This window comes from Pyrus communis, chromosome 14 (genome assembly GCF_041283825.1).
Source record: "Pyrus communis isolate YQ-2024b chromosome 14, ASM4128382v1, whole genome shotgun sequence".
Classification (NCBI taxonomy): domain Eukaryota; kingdom Viridiplantae; phylum Streptophyta; class Magnoliopsida; order Rosales; family Rosaceae; genus Pyrus; species Pyrus communis.
Window position 1 is genome coordinate 8761383 of NC_142578.1, and position 19651 is coordinate 8781033.

The following is a 19651-nucleotide window of genomic DNA, read 5'->3' on the forward strand; positions in this document are numbered from 1 at the left end:
TCCCTCTTGAGTGTGTAAATACTCAAGTAGATTCGACATCATGTAGAGGTTGAAAAAATCGACTCGTCGACATTGATTCTAGGAACATGCTATTCTCAATAAGGTAGGAACTTGCATAAGGAAGTAAGTCTTACAAAAAACCCTATGGCTATGGTAAAAACCCGAGTAGGGACAAAATCCATAGTCTAAGGAAAAATGCGTGAGAAATGCAAAGTCAAATGAAACGTCTACGGGACATCATCAGGGATATAATCAACCTAAGGTGGTGCCTCATTAGGTAGCAAAAACTTAGTGGGAAAAATGCTCCTAATTGTAGGGAAAAGAGTACATTAAGATCAAGCAAGTATACTTTAGGATACTCTCCCTCAGTTTAACATAATTCCAAAGAAAATTATCAATGTTACAACTAAAAAATTTTAAGCATACCAATTCCTTGAACAAGCTTCTGAAACCTCGCCTTCGATAGTGATTTTGTGAAGAGTTCGGCCAGATTGTCTTGTGAACGGATTTGCGTGACTTCAATCTTCTGATACTCTTGTTGTTAATGTGAGAAGAAGAACTTCGGCGTAATATGCTTGGTGTTGTCTCCTTTGATGTAACCCTTCTTGAGCTATTCGATGCCTGTTGCATTGTCTTCATAAATCGTTGTCGGGACATCAATGAAGGTGTAAAGATTGCAGGAGCTTCGAATATGGCCCATAATTGCTCTCAGGCAAAAGCATTCCCGAGTTACTTCATGCAAGGTGAGAATTTCAACATGGCTAAATGAAGTGGCAACTAAGGTCTGTTTAGTTTACCCCCAAGAGATTACGGTGCCTCCAAAGGTAAAGACATAACCCATTTGAGAGCACGCATAGTGCGGCTCAGATAAGTATTATGCATTGGCATAACCAACAAAGCGAGAATCGACTCGAGATAAGGGGGTACGATATCACTCGAGAATCCATAGGGATAGAACAAGCCCAAATTCGTAGTACCCTTAAGGTAGCAGAAAATGTTTTTAGCAGTGGTCTAGTGTCTGCGTATTGGTGCATTACTGTATCTTGCCAAAAGATTAATAGCGAAAGAGATGTCAGGTCTAATGTATTGAGCTAAGTACAATAAAGCGCCTATATCACTTAGATAAAGAACTTCAGGCTCCAAAATCTCTTCATGATCCTCCTTTGGGTGAAAGGGATCTCGTTTTGCATCTAGAGATCAAACGACCATAAGAGTACTCAAAGGCTTCGCTTTATCCTTATTAAAGCGGCGCAACACCTTCTGGGTGTAGTTCGTTTGATGTACTAACATTCCATCCAAATGGTGCTCTATCTTGAGACTAAGACAATATCAAGTCTTTTTAGATTTTTCATCTCAAATTCCGACTTTAGGTGCATGACAGTTCTCGCGAGTTCTTCAAAAGTTCCAATAAGGTTTATGTCATCGACATATACTGTAACAATCGCAAAACCAGAATGTGACTTCTTAATGAACACACAAGAGCATAGTTCATTGTTCATATATCCCTGACTAGTCAAATACTAACTCAGATGGTTGTACCACATTCTTCCAGATTGCTTCAAACCGTAGAGTGAATGCCTTAGCCGAATTGAGAGGTATTCCGGGGTTTGGAAATATTTGATCTAGTCAATGTAAGTTATTCGGGAACTTTCATATAAATTTTCGTATTAAGACCCCTATAGAGATACGCAGTTACTACGTCCATCAGTTGCATACTCAGTTTTTCAGAAACTACCAAATTGATAAGGTAGCGAAAAGTAATCACATCCATAACGGGTGAATAAGTTTTGTCATAGTCAATCCCAGGGCATTGTGAGAAGTCTTGTGTAACAAGACGAGCTTTCTAATGCACAATTTCATTCTTCTCATTACACTTCCGAACAAAAACCCACTTGTAGTCAACGAGCTTTATATGTGGAGGAGTAGGAGCTACAGGTCCAAACTTTACGTTTCGCAAGCAAATCGAGTTTGACTTGGATTGCTTGTTTCCAGTTTAATTAATCAGTTCTACATCGACATTCATCAACGGAACGAGGTTTAATGCCATCGCTCAACATAATCTCAGTAGCTATTGCATATGCTAATACATCGTTGATGATCGTCTCATTTCTACACCAAACATCATCCAAGCATAATAGATCGAAATCTCATGATTCTTGGGAGATGGATTCGCCTCTTCAAGGACGTTTCTGTAATCTAGAATTTTCTCATGAGTTGGATAGATTGAGTAGGCAACAGTCGGTAGGCTTTTAGGTGCTTGTGCCGTTGGTTTCCTCTTCCGAGGGTGTGAATCCTTTGAACCAAGAAGTATGCCACGCTTGTGTGTAAAGGTAGATGATTGGCTAGCCACTAATGTACGTGGATCACCAAATTTGGCGTCCCAGGCCTCCAGGAAGGAAGTCCGTCGTACATTTGGTACATCCATCTTTGTTGGCACATTCGCAACTGGAATATGTGACCTTATCACTCGCGCTAGATCGGTGAAAGCATTTGGCATGCTTTGAGCTATACTTTGAGGATATAATATACGTTGCACTTCAGTTTCAGACTGAGTGGTGCGGGGATCTAAATGAGACAAAGTGGGAGTCATCCATGATAATTCGCATCGTTCATCAGGATCGTTGATAGGAGCATATTTATGCGACTTAAATGGCTTGTTCTCGTACATTTACGTTATGTTTCTTTAGTTATTTTAGTACTTTAAGCTATTTTCGTGTGTTTGTAGGTCCAAAGGGCTAAAGGAGCAAAAAGATGCATTTTGGAGACTTTTGGAGCACTTTTGGGCTAAAGGACGGATAGCTTATGCTTGAAGCCAAAGTGTTGGACGAAATTGAAGACCTAATTGGAGCCAAAGTGTTGGAACCTTGTTCTCTTTAGTTTTAGGACATTTAAACCTTTCCTAATCCCAATCATGCCATGCATAACACACATCCATTCTAACACATTGTCATTGCACATGCATTTCCTTCATTAGTTAACCCACATGCACTTATCACTTATCATCACCACATATCATATCACTTAATCACTTATCACTTATCATCACCACTTAACCACTTATCATATCATAACCACATATCATATCACTTATCACTTATCACTTAACATATCATCCACCTACTTCACCTACAACATCCACTTCACCTACAACATCCACCTACTTCACCTACAACATCCACCTACTTCACCTACAACCTCCACTTACTTCACCAACCTCACACACTTACTTCACCTACAAATGACATAGCCATATGTTCCCTCCACTACTCCTATAAATACCCTTGCATTCATTCATTCATGGACATCTCATTTCATACACAACACACCACAAACACATCCCTTTCTCTCTTAGCCGTGAGTCTCCCTTAGAATCCAAAAACCATCTTTCCATTTCCACCATTCCTCATCCATTTCCATAATTCCCCAAACCTCACCTTAGACCTTGTGCTACAACAACGAGGAAGATAAGAGGGCCTAAACGTTCATACAATTCAAGTTTGAGTTGTTGGAATGTTTAGGTGTTTCTTTGATTTCAAAGTTTAAATTCAATTCTCTTTGTTTTGTACGTATGAGGAATGGAAGAGAAGAGTGCCTAAACGTTCATACAATTCAAGTTTGAGTTGTTGGAATGTTTAGGTGTTTCTTTGATTTCAAAGTTATGAGGAACTAAACCCCCTTTAGCTAGGGGGTGATTCGAAACTATGTTTATATTTGCAATATGAATTGATTAACTTTCGTTGGAATTTCATAAGTTGTGGATTCAATTTGTTTAACCGTTTGATTGATAACTTATTTATGAATGTTCATTGAGATTGCAAGCTTAATTTTCATGCATGAATATGACGCTAGAATATAAGTGAATTTCACCTAATCGTTATGAACTTATATTCACAAGTAGTGGAGGTTGCTTATAAACAATCGCGTTAAATGAATTCTTGGCATAAGTTTCATGCGTATTCCATAGTAACGAATGCCTCGTCGATGTTTATGATTTCCGTTGAACTTAATGATCTTTGTTGAATGTCTCTATCATGCGTATTCCATAGTTAGGGACTTTGATTAAGAATAATTTGGTTGTAATGCGTATCCCATTCAATCCAATGAATATAGGGAAATCTGAAGGTTAATTTAAGCGGACCTAATTAACTTGGAGCATTGAGTTTCATAATTTATCGAAAGACCAACTGAGAATCAATCTTGTATGCAAGTGTAACATGTGTGGAGAAGAACCCCTTGGCTATTCCATCATCCATATTTTATTCACATTCATATTTACATTCTGTTTTAATTGCAATTTGTTCATTTAGTTTAATTTTGTCAAAACCTAAATCCCCCTTTACTTTAATGTCAAATTAGTTAGAAATCAATTTAGTTTGTGTTTTTAAGAGTTTTGAGTCTTTTGAACTTGTTAGAATCTGTTTAGTTTATGTTTTAAAGTATTTTTGAATTCTTTGAGTCTAGTTTAGTGTTTTATATTGTTTTTACGTTTTTAAGTCAGTTTCCAAGAGATTAACAATCCCTCCTAATCCCCGGTCCAGAACGATCCCTACTTATACTTATACTACAATTGTCAAAAAGAGGGTTTAATTTATGCGCGTATAATTCTCGCATCAATCGTTGACGTTCTTATCTCCTCTTACAGACGGGAAGACTGTCTTATGGAAGTGACAATCCGCAAAACGAGCGATAAACAAATCGCCTGTCAAAGGTTCTAAATAATGAATACTCGAAGGAGAATCATATCCGACATAAATTCTCATCCTTCGTATCCGGTAACCAACTGAAGAGCGCTATATGGTTGGGTTGCAACGACCCTCAAGCGGACCACCATGGCTGCGTGCAATATTGCATGGCCCCAAGCAGCGATCAGGAGCTTGGTTTGTATGACCAACAATTGAAGAATCATTTGTAAGTGCTTAATGAATGCCTCTGCTAGGTGTTCTGGGTGTGAACATAGGGTACTGGATTTTCAACTTCAACCCCAACCGACATGTAATAGTCATCAAAAGATTTAGATGTGAATTCTCCAGCATTATCCAATCGAATAGATTTGATCAAATAATTAGGATGGTGAGCCCTGAGCTTGATAACCTAAGCCAACAGTTTGGAGAATGCAGCGTTCCTTATGGACAACAAGCACGCGTGTGACCAACATGTGGAAGCATCAACAAAAACCATAAAATATCTAAATGGTCCGTATGGAGGGTAAATTAGTCCACAAATGCCCCCCCTAAATCTTTTATAGAAAAATAGGAGGATTCGAACGAATCTTGTCATAAGAAGGCTTAATAATAAGCTTTCCCATGGAGCAGGTTTGACTTAAGATTCCTTGAATCGAACCTAAACTTCAGGTTAGTGGATGCCTGTATGATGATTTGAGGAAACAATGCATCGCTGTTCCTTCAGCGTGTCCCAAACGATCATGCCAATGTGTAATTTCGTGCGTGGTCCCAGAGGTAGGGCAAGCCACATAATGGCTTTCTGTAGGGCGCATGGTCGTAGTATACATACCATTCAGGATATGCTCTATCTTATCTAGAATACGCTTCTGGCCATATTCGTATGAAGTTCTGCACATAAATTCAACTCCGTTTTCTACATAGGTTTTAGCGTGATAATTATTATCTCTAATGTCCTTAAAACTCAACAACATTTTTTCGGAACTCGGAGAATAAAGTGCCTCATCAATGGTCAAAATTGTACCATTGGACAACATTATACATGCCTTACCGTATCCTTCGATTAGGTTGGATGGGCCTGAGAGGGTTGTTAGAGGTGCATTCTTAGGTATGAAGTTAGTGAAATAGATGCATTTATGTAAAACGATGTGCGTGGTTGCACTATCTACCAAATAACTAACTTCCCCACTAGTCATACCCAAAATGAGAATTAATTTGAATCGGTCATATTCATAAAAGTTCTAAAAACAAATATGCATTGAAAATAATTTTAAGTATTCAAGGATGGTAATTAATTAAAAACTTAATATCCAAAAATAAATCACCAACAAATAATCCAAATATAAAGGAAATTTGTTCAAAATTAAACCAAAAAACAAGGGAACGTTCGGCCACTAGGTGGAATTCGGCCCCAATATCTAAATTTGAACTAGAAAAATAGTTTATGTCTAAGATTCTAATCTTCTATAGGGGCAACAACCTCTTGAAAATCAGAAACCTCCATCTTGGAACTCTCTGGTTCATCCACTTGTATAAAGTTTGATTCAAACTTCTCACAACGAGAATGATATTCAGCTATAACCTTCTGGGGAGCTCGGTAAACACGAGACCAATGGTCATTTGAACCACAGCGATAACACATATCCGCATCTATGGTTTCAAGTGCTTTGCCCTTATTCTTGAAGTTTGGGGCCTTGGGAGCGAGGTTAGGGCATTTCTAGGCTTTGTTTTCTCCCTTAGATGTGCCTTGGCTCTGTTGACCTTAATGGGGTGGCTTCTAGCTGCCCTTAACACGCCTATTTTGGCATTTAGGCATTTGTTTGTGTTATAATGTGCTTCAGGCACGGCAGTCACCCCAATAGATCGAGCTTGATGATTATTCATCAACAACTGATTCTGTTTTTCAGCGAGAAGTAAACCAGAGATCAAATCCAAAGAAAAACCTAGGATTCAAATTTGGGTTTTCGAAATCCGGGGAAATTCATATGAATCTTGACCCAAAACAAGGTCAGCGATGACTGAAAGTTGTCGAGGATGGCAGCCGTAGTGGCTGCGCATGGCTGCAGGCCATGCATGTGACACTGTGAAAGGCATCGAGGTTTTTAGGCTGGGTTCCAGAGGCTTAGAGTTTCAGGCTTTGGCTGTGGCACGAGTTTGGGTTCGAAGAACACTAGAATTTTTTTTCCCCTTATTTCCATATTATAATTCAATTTATATTGACAAATAATTTGATGTATGAGCATATATAGGATGCAATTTGGTAGAAAAATCTGGAATTTTGAACACAATCATCTTGAAAGGCACACGAACATCCTCCAATTGGAATTGCTCCAAAATTCATCGGTTTGATCACTTTTTGCTTCAGTGGAAGTCAAATGTCCTACATTGAAAATATAATCTAAAGTATTAAAATTCTACCAAAATAACCAATAAATTAATTCTAAGATTAGGGTAAAATATATTGTATAATATCGACTCATCACAATTCATGGCAAATATCAAATTCACATCATTCAACAATTAAGGATATAATGCATACACAATTTATGTAGAATCTAAATTTCAAAAAAAGTACAGTTGGATCATGCATTATGGTGAATGTTGATGCTATCAGGGCTGCAAAAATATCGAGATAAAAACTATTGTTTTGAAAGAACCTGATTGCGTGATGATATTGATGAACTGTTTTGATGCAAAAAAATTTCTTCAATTTCGGCTTTCTATCTCCAATGCTTGTGTCATGTTCAACACAAAAAATTTAAATTGAATTAATAAAAGTATATGAATCAATAAAATCAAAAATTAATCAATTAAAAATAACTGAAACGTAATACTCCCCTGATTGAAGACGAATAATTTTCACGTTAGATTTCTAAGCGCAGCTGTAAGATCATGCTGATAACATGTTGTGACCTATATTTAACTGACAGGAGAAGGGGGCCGGCGACACAAAGAGATGTATTTGTAGGGTTGTGTAGAGGAATGTGTGTTATTCCCCATATGCAGTGCCTTTATTTATACTAATAAGAGAGAGAAGAAATTATTCTCCCCAAGGAATACAAGTCCATATAGGAAAAAATAACTAAAATAAAATATAATTTAAGATTTACACAATCACACTTAAACTAGAAGGTTATAACAGTTTTGTAAATAAAAAGGTTTATCCAAATTATACTTTGTCAGGATAAAATGTTGGCTCTTGACTTTAAATTGACTAATTAATATGGTCTTCGTTCTCTTATTACATGAGCCATACATACATTTTCGTACGCAAAAATGCATGAGTCGCACAGAGCTGAACCTTTAATACCATTTTCTTTTGTTAATTTAGGGTTACATCTCCTGACTTCCAGATAATATCAAATAACATCTATATTCCTAAGGAAAAAGAAAATAACACGTATGTTTTATTTTTATTTTTTATTTTTTATTTTTTTATTTTATTTTATGAAGAAATTGGCTGAAACTTCTCTAAATTATCTAGGGTTTTGGCCCATTTTGGTATGATGCATATAACTACTGTATATACAACATCAAATACCAATAATTCAAACCAAAGACCTGACAACATAAATATAGAAATTAATGACAGTTCGTGAGGATGGAGGCAGTTTAGGCCCACTGAGGGTAGCTACTCCACTAAAATTTTCTGTAGAGGAAATAAATGAAGATGCTTACCTAACTTCAATTTATCATATTTAAGTACTTTAATTGATTAGTTGAACATTTTAAATAATATGTATAATAAGCTATCATTATGAAAAATTATCTACAAGCTGGGCTAAGAAAATTTGAGAAGAAAAGAAAAACAATAAAAATATAGAAGAAATTCTACTGTCATGAATTTTTTTCTCAAGTCTGAAGATTAAGGTCTCTCCTACCAAAGAAATTTTTTATCTCCGTCCCTGACTGATTAGGAAGAAAAGTTATATACAACTCATGTATATTTGGAATTTTAGAGATTTGCTAATGCTACTTCGTGGCATATTATATTTGGAATTTTGTTGAATTCTTCGCAAAATATATTAAAATCCAGATCTAGCAACTAAAAACTCGAAGTACATCGGATTATTATAAACGTTCCGAAAGTTTCATCCTTGTAAATTGCATACGTAGAAAATGAAACGAATTATTGATGATTGATGAATGATATAATGCAGGAAAAAAATTGAGTGTCTCGGGAATACAGTCAAACAATTGGTTGATTTTGTTTTTTTTTTTTTTAAATATTCAATTACGTACGTGTATTATGACAGTTAGTGTATCGAGCCGTATCTTTGGCACACTGAAAAAATCTCTCCTACTGTAGTGGCATGGCCAAAAAAAGAGAGAGAGAATGGGAAGTAATGGATGCTAGTCGTGGGTAGCTAAGCATGACTTATTTGGTTGGCTGTTAGAAATTTCAGCAGAAGATAATATCATCAACTTGAGCTCATAACAAGAAATTTCAGATCTGTAGATCTCTATCTATCTATACATAAGATGCCGTTGTGCATTGGAAAATGGTAAACCTCGTCCCAAGTCATTTGCTCCTATTGTATCAATTGACCTCACATAATTCGGGCCATTCTCAGAAATGGACACGATGTTAGCATACATTGCTTTTATTTAATTAATGCATGTTAGCGTGATATTGACAATATTAGTAAAGCGCATGACTTTCTTTCTGGGCAATATTCAAGAACGTATGATAAATATCCAAATTTGTGGTCCGAGTGATTAAAAATTTATTGATCATTGGATTTGTTACTAATATAAACTAGGGTGGACGGTTAATTTAGTTTATGAATTATCATTGAGTGAAAATTAGGTCTATAAACTTTTTTTTTTAAAAAAAAATCATTCTTTGAATTATAAAAATTTGCCAAATATATCTCTAATATTAGGTTCGAAGCTACTATATTCAATTTTCTGTCAATATAAGTCACGTGTTTGCATGTGATACACATTGGAGGGTAGATTGATAATTTTTTTTTTTTTTTTTTTTTTTATAAAAAAAGGTATATGAAGTTCACTTTGGAGGGTAAATTAGAGATTGGATTCGCAACCTATATGAAATTTTAAGGACATATTGGCGAGAAAATGACGGTATTACATTCTAAAGTGTGTCCAGTGACTTAAGGTGACGAAAAATTAGATAGAATAGCTTTAAATATAATAGTAGGAATACAATTATCAATTTTTAATGAATTTAGAAACTTATTTTACCGAAAAAATAATTTAAAAACCTTATTTTCACTAAGGTGATAGTTGAGAGACTAAATTGACACTTCACTCTATAATCAAAATTTCAAGAGAGAAGGGTATCCCGCTGATTCAAAGGCAAAACAGCTTTTGGCACTTAGTGAGCGTTTGTAAAAATTCGGTTACTTGATACTCAAGATCGGAATTCCTTGCTTTGCCTTGTTTTTTCTTTTTTTTTTTTTTTTTTTTTTTTTTTTTTTCCTCTAGACCTTACAATTTTTTTATTAAACGACACATCATGTCAAGCAGTTGCCAAATTTAGACCCACATGAACAAATAATTCAATTCTTGTTTTGCTATATTAAATGAGGTCTAATGATCTCTGAATATACATGTGTGGCAGAGTGGTCCTGCTCCCACTTGGCAGTCCTCCCTCAATTATTATTAAAAATAATTTCAGCACATCGTCTTTCCTATTTCTCACATTTGCTTAATTTTTATTATTTAGTTCTCTTTTGTTTTAATCAATTGAGAAGTCTGGATGAACTAGGAGAAATTTTTCCAAGTGCCGGGAACACCATGACACATGGTGTTCCCTCACCCATTAGCATTTAGTTTTATTTATTTATTGAAATATAAAATTGAAGGATATCCAAGATGTCAAATGCTAATGGGTGAGGAAACACCATGACACATGGTGTTCCCGGCACTTGGAAAAATTTCTCATGAACTAGAGTGTACCAAAATCACTTTTTGTCAATTATTGAACGAGACAAACGGCGGGCAGGCCGATTTGATGGAGGCGTGAACAATTGGACATTGCTCAATTTAAGGCCATAGAAATTGAACTGTTATAGCAATGTGAGCATATCTGTTGTTCTAAAAATTGGCCATCCTCAGCACACGGTACAAACACAAAAACAAGAGGACGTGATGTCGTTTTTTCACGCTACGTTGTATTTTGGTAGTTTTACCTTGAGATGATTAGTTAAATCTAAAATATCTAATTTGAGGGAAAGTCAAAAGTTGTTTTGAAAGAGGAATATTTCACAGACATCCTAGCTAATTAAGAATATTTGAATATTTTGTATAACTTTTTTTTTTTTTTTTTGAAAAAAGGGGGACAACTATTATCCACCTATTTCAAGGATTGAAAAGACTCACAGAGCCATTTCATTGTATAACTATCATTTTGGAGTAGCTTCCATTGTACAAAAATTAGATTTCTACCGACAATTTGAATGACCTAAGGGAAGGATAATAATGAATTAGATGATCAAGCTATGCATAAGACTTGGTCATTGGTTTACCAAGGTAGCTTTACTCTCCAAACCCACACACTATATTAAAAAAAGAACCAAGACCTCAGGAATTAGCTATCAACTACAAAATTAGTCTACTTCCTTTTGCCTAGAGCAATTAGAAATGGTTAACTCCCCTATAGAAAAACCCCTCTGTACACTATTTCTGAAATTTTAATAAATAAAAAAAGAGCAAAAAAATAAAATAAATACAAGCGAGGGACGAAGCCAAAATTCGCGAAGAAAAGAACAATACAACATCAAAAAAGGAAAACTGGATGAAGAAAGAAAAAAATTCCTCAAACTATAATCCCAAACCGAGCCAGGGGAAACTGTTGATAAATCATTGGATGATCAACTCCATAATTAGCTAAGCAATTTGTCACCTGAAGTTGTGATACATATTAATTTGAGAAGTGGAAGTCAGGCAAGCCAGCAAAGTCTGAAAACAAAGCAGAATGAATTACCAACTTAGGAGAATCATGCCAAACTAAATTAGGAAAAGATAGGCCTATGGTACCAAAGTTATTTGGCAACAACATTCCCCTCTCGAAAGATGTGTGAACAACAAAAATTCATCTAATGAATGCGGGCCAAAAAAGTAAATCATTGCGTGCGAAGAAATCAAGGAGGATCAAATCATCCAAACCGAGAATATAAGCAACGCTAGAAGAGTCACTTTCCAACCAAAGACACGCCAACCCCTCTGAAAAGAAAATTTTACACTAATAATAATTCTATAAAGTGCAGCAAATGAAAGAATTGTGATGACCAATACCATGACAAAAACTACCAAGAAACTGACCATGACAATCCCTAAAACGCCCCACAAGCAGCAGGATCAGGATTTTCTTTCGACAAACCATCTGCATTAAGTTTAATCCAAGGATACCAAGGATGAGACCATAACATGGGAAAAATAGTAGGGGCCTTGAGAAAAATATGTTGAATCCCTAAGAAGAAATGATACCAGTATCTAAACCTTGAGAGTATCTTGTAATAAACCTCCCATTGTGGACGAGGTCAAAAATAATGGACATGCAAAGACAATGGAAATATATTGAATGGCCCTAAAATTAAACTTATTTGAAGCTTTCTAAATAGCTGAAATAGTAAAAAAAACTCGCAAAGACTCAAAGATTGTGCAACTGATGGGAAAAGTGGTTATGCAAGACTGTGCAACTAATGGGAAAAGTGGTTATGCACAAAAACATCCCAAAAAAATAGCCAAAGAATCTGAAACAAGCAAAGATGTACCAAATTAATATGCTAACCACTTCCAAAGTTGCTTAGAAAACTGGCAGCTGGAAAAAAAAAGATGAGCAGTACATTCATCATAAACATGACAAAGACAACAAATGGATGCCGAAGAAGTATCAAGTCGTTGCATTGTAACATCGCTAGGAAGTTTATCATGAAAAAAAGGCCGAGTCAAAATAGATAGTCGAGACGGAATGAAAGATTGCTAAATAACTTTTGCCCAAGCACAATCATTGTGTCTCATTCAAATTAGATCATAATCAGAAGAGAAGGAAAAACTCCTAGAAAGAGATGGCTTCCCAAATCAATTTGCCATCAGTCGTTGTTAAGGGTACAAGATGATGCAAAATTTCATTGAAAAATCTATAATGACCAACTCAGGAAGAATTGTAAAAGAAATGACTAGATATAATGAAGGGCGAATAATCAGCTTGTTCATCCATTTATCAAACTAAAAACAAACTGGTCTTCCATCTCTAATAATCCAACTACTATTGATATTTAGAACAAGTACAGCACCTTCAAACCATGCTACACAGATGACTACAAATAGACATCTTATTTTGTAAGGCGTGAGAGGAAAAATTTGGCGGGCAAAAGAACCTCACAAGGAAGAAGATTGTAAAGTAACCCCATCCAACATTGAGCAAAACCGTCAAGTTCAAAGTAGTTAAATCACAAGACCACCTTTAATTTTAGGCCCACAAACCGTATTCCATTTAATAATTACCAATTTACGAGAAGCCAAATCTCTAGACCAAATAAAGTATCGTAAAGGGAGAGATGCTTCAAAAGGCAAGCCAACCACTAATATATTGAGAAACTATGCAAAACTAAACTTTAATAAACTGACTGCACTAATTGAACTCGTCTAGCCATAGAAGGAAGTTTTCCTTTCTAACCTGAGAGACGGGCTTTAGCCTTATCAACCAAAGATTAAAAGTAAATTCTCCTTGGCTTACCACGAAAAATTAGGACACCAAGATACGTGAAAGGAGCAACATCTAAACGAAGCCCAAAATGTCTCGAGACAAAAGTCACATGATGAGAAAAGGTGAACCCTAGATAAAAAGTACTTTTATATGCATCAATAAATTGTCCAAAAGCACGACCATACTTGACAAGGAAATCCCGCAAAGACTGAAAAGATCGAACACTCCTATAAGAGAAAATAAATACGCCATCAGCGCATAACACATGAGTGGGAGGGCAACAACCCTGCGGAGTTGAGATAGAAGTAATTCGCTTAATAGAGTAAAGCAAATTTAAACCTCGGCTAAGAGCTTTTCTTGAACAGAAAGTTTGCAACTGCAAGTGGTCGTACTGAGTGATAGTGGTAGACACCTCGAATTTACAGATAAGCCCCACAAAGTTACAACTAGCATTGGATATAACCATCCACTTAAAGAAATCTTATACAAAAGCAATATTAGCCAATTCAATGCTATCCCAACATGGCTCATAAAAAAAACCAGAAAAACCATTAGGTCCGAAAGCACTCGAATGATCCATGAAAAAAAGAGCATTTCTAATTTCATCAACTGAGAAATATTAGAATTTTCATCTCCACTCACCATGGTAACACCACAAACATCCTCAATTCTGCAACAACATGTCCCTAATTCTACGATTTTATAAATTTTAAAAGTATGAATTGACAAAAATGCCCCTATAGTCAAGGATTTTGACTTCCATTAACCATTGTTTAGAGAGATGTATGACTCATTCTTTTAGCGTATTTGCGTAGTAATCATCACAACGAACGTGTGGGCACAAGGAGAATCAAAGGAGATTTTACGGGCTTACAAGGTTGAAGGGTATTATGGTAAATTCACAATTTTAGATATTTGACCCTTAGTTATTTTATTATTTTCTTATAAAATTTTTTGTGTTGTCGGTCCCACACCCACTTTCGACTCCACCTATCCCGTGTCCCTTATCTCTTTTTAACTCTCTCTTTTTAATTTTCAAACTTTTGGGTCCACTCTCTTGCTGCCATGTGTCATTTTTCTCCCTACATTCCCAGCTCCCTCTTTTCACTCACCCTCTCTTATTTTGCCACCTCATCATATCTCCCTCCTAATTCCCATAGCCTTCTTCCTCTGCAAACAATAACACCAAAACTGGCAAGCCCTCACTGTTCCGGCGAGCTTCACAACCACCAACAACCATCACCATCGACCTGCACCTCCCCTTTCCCTTCGTTGAAAACTTCATCACGCTCTCTTTCCTTCTGTACACGCTGCACACGAACACGAGAGAAAAATCTGGTGATTCCTCCCATTCTCGACTTGGTAAGGTCTCTATTGTTTTAGTTTCTTATCTCTAGCTCAATTTTGAGCTTACAAAAGAAATTTGGTGATGATTAGTACAAGTAACACCCTTAGAACACAAACCCATTTTTTTCAGTGAGAACCTGACGGCTTTCGATCCGTTTTTTGGCAAAATCCGACCACAACCGAGGAAACCAATGGTACTATTCGAATCTTTGTTCCCTGATCTTTGTTGTGGTATATTACATGACTAGGCTTGGTAAAGTGTGTGGTTGTTTGGAGTTGGGGGTTCATCTCGACCATCATTTTTCCAGATTTCAACCCTTATAGCGGCAACCAGCCGGAGAAGAAGAATGGAAGAAAAAAAGGGCCTTAGGCCCAAAACTCGATCCAAAACCTTTGGCCCAAATCCTTAGCCCAATTGGCCCAAATCTTTGGGTTGATGTTCTAGCCCAGCCCGGTTCCAAAATGGGCTCAGAATATTCCTTAGGCTAATTCCGACGTCCTTGGTCCATTTTTGGCATCCATTTGGTGAAATTCTAAAGTTTTAATGTAGTTGACCACTGGGGCGTCTTGGTTGACTTTTTAGGGTTGATTGTTGACTTTTTGTTAAATTTTTTAGGGACCCTCCTTAGCGTGTTTCAACATCTTGATTCCAAATCCGCACTCTGGTTTCCTAAATTTAGTTGTTTAAATTGAGTTTTACTAATGGGTCACAATATTATGCTTTCGGAGACTCCGGCTTCCTAGCTCGAACGGATGTGACATCGCAAGTAACTCGGAGTGGGTCCTTTCTTGTATGTAGTATATATAACTGCTAATTTCCATTTATACATTTCATAAAGAGTTTTCTACAATACGCCTAGATTAGTGTGATGTTTATAAGATTTAGCACATTGACAAAAATTATGAAGTTATGTTACATCTTACGGGATGTACAGGTACGCGTATTATTATTGATGCCATACTTATATTTACGGCTATGAATACTATTATGTTGACTAGAATTATAGAATCGCTATAGCATGACTATATTTATGTTATCTGCTCATCGTTTGCTTACCAGTGTTAGCACTCACCCGGGCTAGGGCCAGTCTTTCACATGTATGTACACATCGCACCGTATGCTCAATTTAGATCCATTATAGGTGTCAATGCTGTCCTAGATTGCTATGGGCAATTAGGACTTATATGTGCTGCGTATAGTGCTAGTCTTCACATGATTGTAGTACTAAAGCATATATCATTGTTACACCTAGTCCTATTCTTGTCAGATTATCTTTGCATGAACTCATGTGTCAGAATGTGTCGATGAGCACTCGAAATGATATGTTTACTTTTGCGAGCTTATGTGATTACGGACATCATGTGTTTACTTACGAAATATTATGCCGTATTAAATTCTTGAGATATTGCAGGCTACGGTAAGTATTTTCTTACTATACGTAGTATGTATATTTTGGAAACTATACTTGTTTTACGGCGAGGGGTTATTATGTTTTTGAAAAGGTTTTTACAAAGCTTTATTTTCTGTACTACTCACCTTTGTTTTTCACCCCTTTAGGTTTTAGTGCTAATTTTTCGTGTCGACGATGATTCTTGGCAAATCTTGGTATAGGTGGTTACCTTCAATGGTATAATTCTCATCCTACCTTACTGTACTTTACTTATGCTTTGATATCACGTGTGAAGTGGGTTCATTCCTGCTCACAAGCGCACTTGTACATTTAAGCACTTTTAGGTTCAAATTTATTCTCATTTTCCACATCACTAAACTTTAAGACTTTGTCACCTTCCTGGTGTCGGCCAGCATAACTCGATTCAAAGTCCAGGTAGACATTTTGGGTCAGGGTGTGTCAGCTTGGTATTCGAGCATAAGTTTGGGTAGCATTGTATTCATCACATGCGTGATGTGAGCATTCTTGGTTTTTGAACCTAAATGTCGAATCTTACCACCTCGTCAACACGAAAAACATGTTAGCTTTTTCTTAAGTTTTGGGTTACTTAGACAACTTATCAACATTCTAGAAGAACATTTTGGTGAACGCCTTTAGACTTAAATTGGAGAACATCCCTGCCAAGAAAAATCCCAAATTGAGATGAGTTGATGGCCCAAAGTTGAGAGTTACCAATCAATTCCACTACCTTTATCTAGTTATCATTACCAGTCATTTCGAGTTCGGAAACCAAGAATAGTTTTGATTCCTTGGCAATAGCCGTTAGTATACCCCATAGCAGAATTCGTACGAAGCTTACTTTCATCGAGATTCTAGAAATGTCTTAAGTGACAACCTGGTGCTAAGTGGTAGCACTCGATGGAAGAACATTTGGGGGATAACCAATTTTGGTCTTCGATGGCACTAATCTTTTCAAATGCACTAATGATCATTCCAGATCTTTAGGAGGAAGATCGACTTCGATTGAAGTCTGTTCTAAAGTAGATTATTAGCAAATTTCATTTTCTGACCTTATGACATTCCAACCAATACTAGTTTCTAGAATTTCTTTTGGTGCTACACTCGTCACTTCGATGAGCATAGGCACATGTGTTCAAGTTGTTATACCTACAGCTAGTAGGAATCCCCGAAGTAGTAAGTATTTTCCCTAGAATTATGAAACCACCTTATAGGATCAATTCTTAACCAATTGTTCGAAACCATTCACCCGAGCGGGCTCTAACCTGTAATCAGCCTACGGTGGCACTACTAATTGATGATATTATCCAATATCTTGGAATTGTCAACCAATATTCAGGTGGTATGATCTTTGATACCAGACACATGCTAGTATCTGGAAGTGATACACTTGGGCCAGAATGTCGGTTCACAGTCTTAGGATAACAAACAATATCAAAATATCTTAAATACGTTAATTAGCGGAGTAACTGATAGACTGATTAACAATGACTACCTAAGTTGAAGAAATTAAAATCATGGAAACTTAAGGCAAGCCTTGTAGGAGGACAGTGAACTCGTAGTTGTTTTAACCACATTACCCATTCCTGAGGTCACTTTCACAGACAAACATTAGAATTAGAGCATGAATTAATTCCCACTGGAAGAGTGAATGGAGTATCGAGAAAGCTCTAAAGACCTTTTAGTACGTGTTGTAGAGAAAGGAAGTAGTATGGTACGTTTCGAGGACGTATACCTTTGGCGTCATTTCTCAAAATTTTACCTAGAATATCACTAAATCTTGAAGTGAAGTACACCATCGATCCACTTTCTCGTACTACACCAATTTCCTTGCATCTTTTCGAACAACTCCCACATTATTGAGAGAACTTCATTACAAAATCTTATCAATTAGGAATTTATCCAACTAAACACCTTATCTAGGGAACCTCAAACCTATTTGCGAAGGCGAAACACTAAATCTTAGGATCATGCCTAGATTTTAACAACACAATCCGATGTTGATTAAAACCGTTAACCCATACTTCGAATTGTTGGTCTTTCTGATAAACTTCTTGAGCACTAGTTTTCTTCCATAGCTTGTCCAATTCGTAGTGGTCTTACTAATGACTTTCCCACCTACCCTAGCAACGAGAGCGAATTTTCTGAACACCGATATGCACCTTTATACCAAATTGCTCAACTGTTAACTTTGATTAAATTGGTACTTTTCTTGGGAGACGTGATCTCAGTAGATAATTTGGAATTGTACATTTTATCGACAATTTGTTAGCGATTTTTCGGCTACATTGTTTTTCCTAACTTATCGACCGAGGAAAGTTAGTTTAGTTTGGGATATTGGATATGAATAAAATTTTTGACAACTTAAGTGTTGTATATTCCCAAGCATTATTCTTACATTTTTCGAAAACGTCGATAATTTGGAAATCCACAATGACATTTTATCTGCATGATTTGGCTAGGTAGGTGTAGCATGACGGGATATCACTTATGTTTCCCAACAGTAGGAGCCATAAGAAATGAATAATATTATTCATGACTTAGAGTCGACAATTACCATCTTTACTTGAAAACCGGATGACACTTCTCTGTTGGGAAATGTGTCCAAAATTTTTATCAACCCTAGACCTCTCAAATACATATTCATTTGAAAAGATTTAGATTTCTGACAATGGCGATAGAAGAACTAAATCAACATCTATGATTACACCATCATGCATCATCCCGGTTGTGCAAATGTAATTACTGTTACAGCATCAAAAAACACATATACCCTTGCACACTTTTAGACTGTCCTATCTCATTTCAATTGGAATTCATGAGTATTTATATGACGTTACTTACAAATCATCAAGAAATCATTCGAGTGGTTATAATCACTTCTTGTATCCAAATGGAACTAGGGATATATCACCATAAACTCTTGGTACGAGATATCTTGTACCTGTGGAGATTATGATGATGTTTCGGTGATTATTGACTGACTTGACAAGTAACCTCACCTTTTGTTGATCCAGATGGACTACATTTTAGACCACTTGGTAAAATTCTTCATTCTTCAAATTATTAGATATTCTGATGTTTCGATCAATATCTACTCTGATTATGATTCCCTATTCACCTTCTTATGCTGGAAAGCATTTAAGTCAACCATGGGTACGTGTTTACTCTACTACTTGTCATATTATCTTTAAGGAAAATAGATTGTTCAGAAGAATTGCTAAGACATTGAAATTTTAGTTGTGACGATTAATTCCTTAATCACCTAACAAATACTTTGTTGAACGAATCTTTACCATTGGTGATTGAATATTCTAGAAGCTACCATTGTAGCGAGAAGTAATACATTTAGTCTAATTACCTTGTGTTTTAGATTTGATGGACTTTTTTTGACTCTCAAATTCTTGAATGTTCTTTTAGCCTTCTCGACATAATTTTTCACTAAATTTGAGAGAAATTCAATATGAATCTACTCACTATGGCATTGTTAACTACATTGTTTGGCTATATGGTATGTTTGTCACTATTATATCTCACCA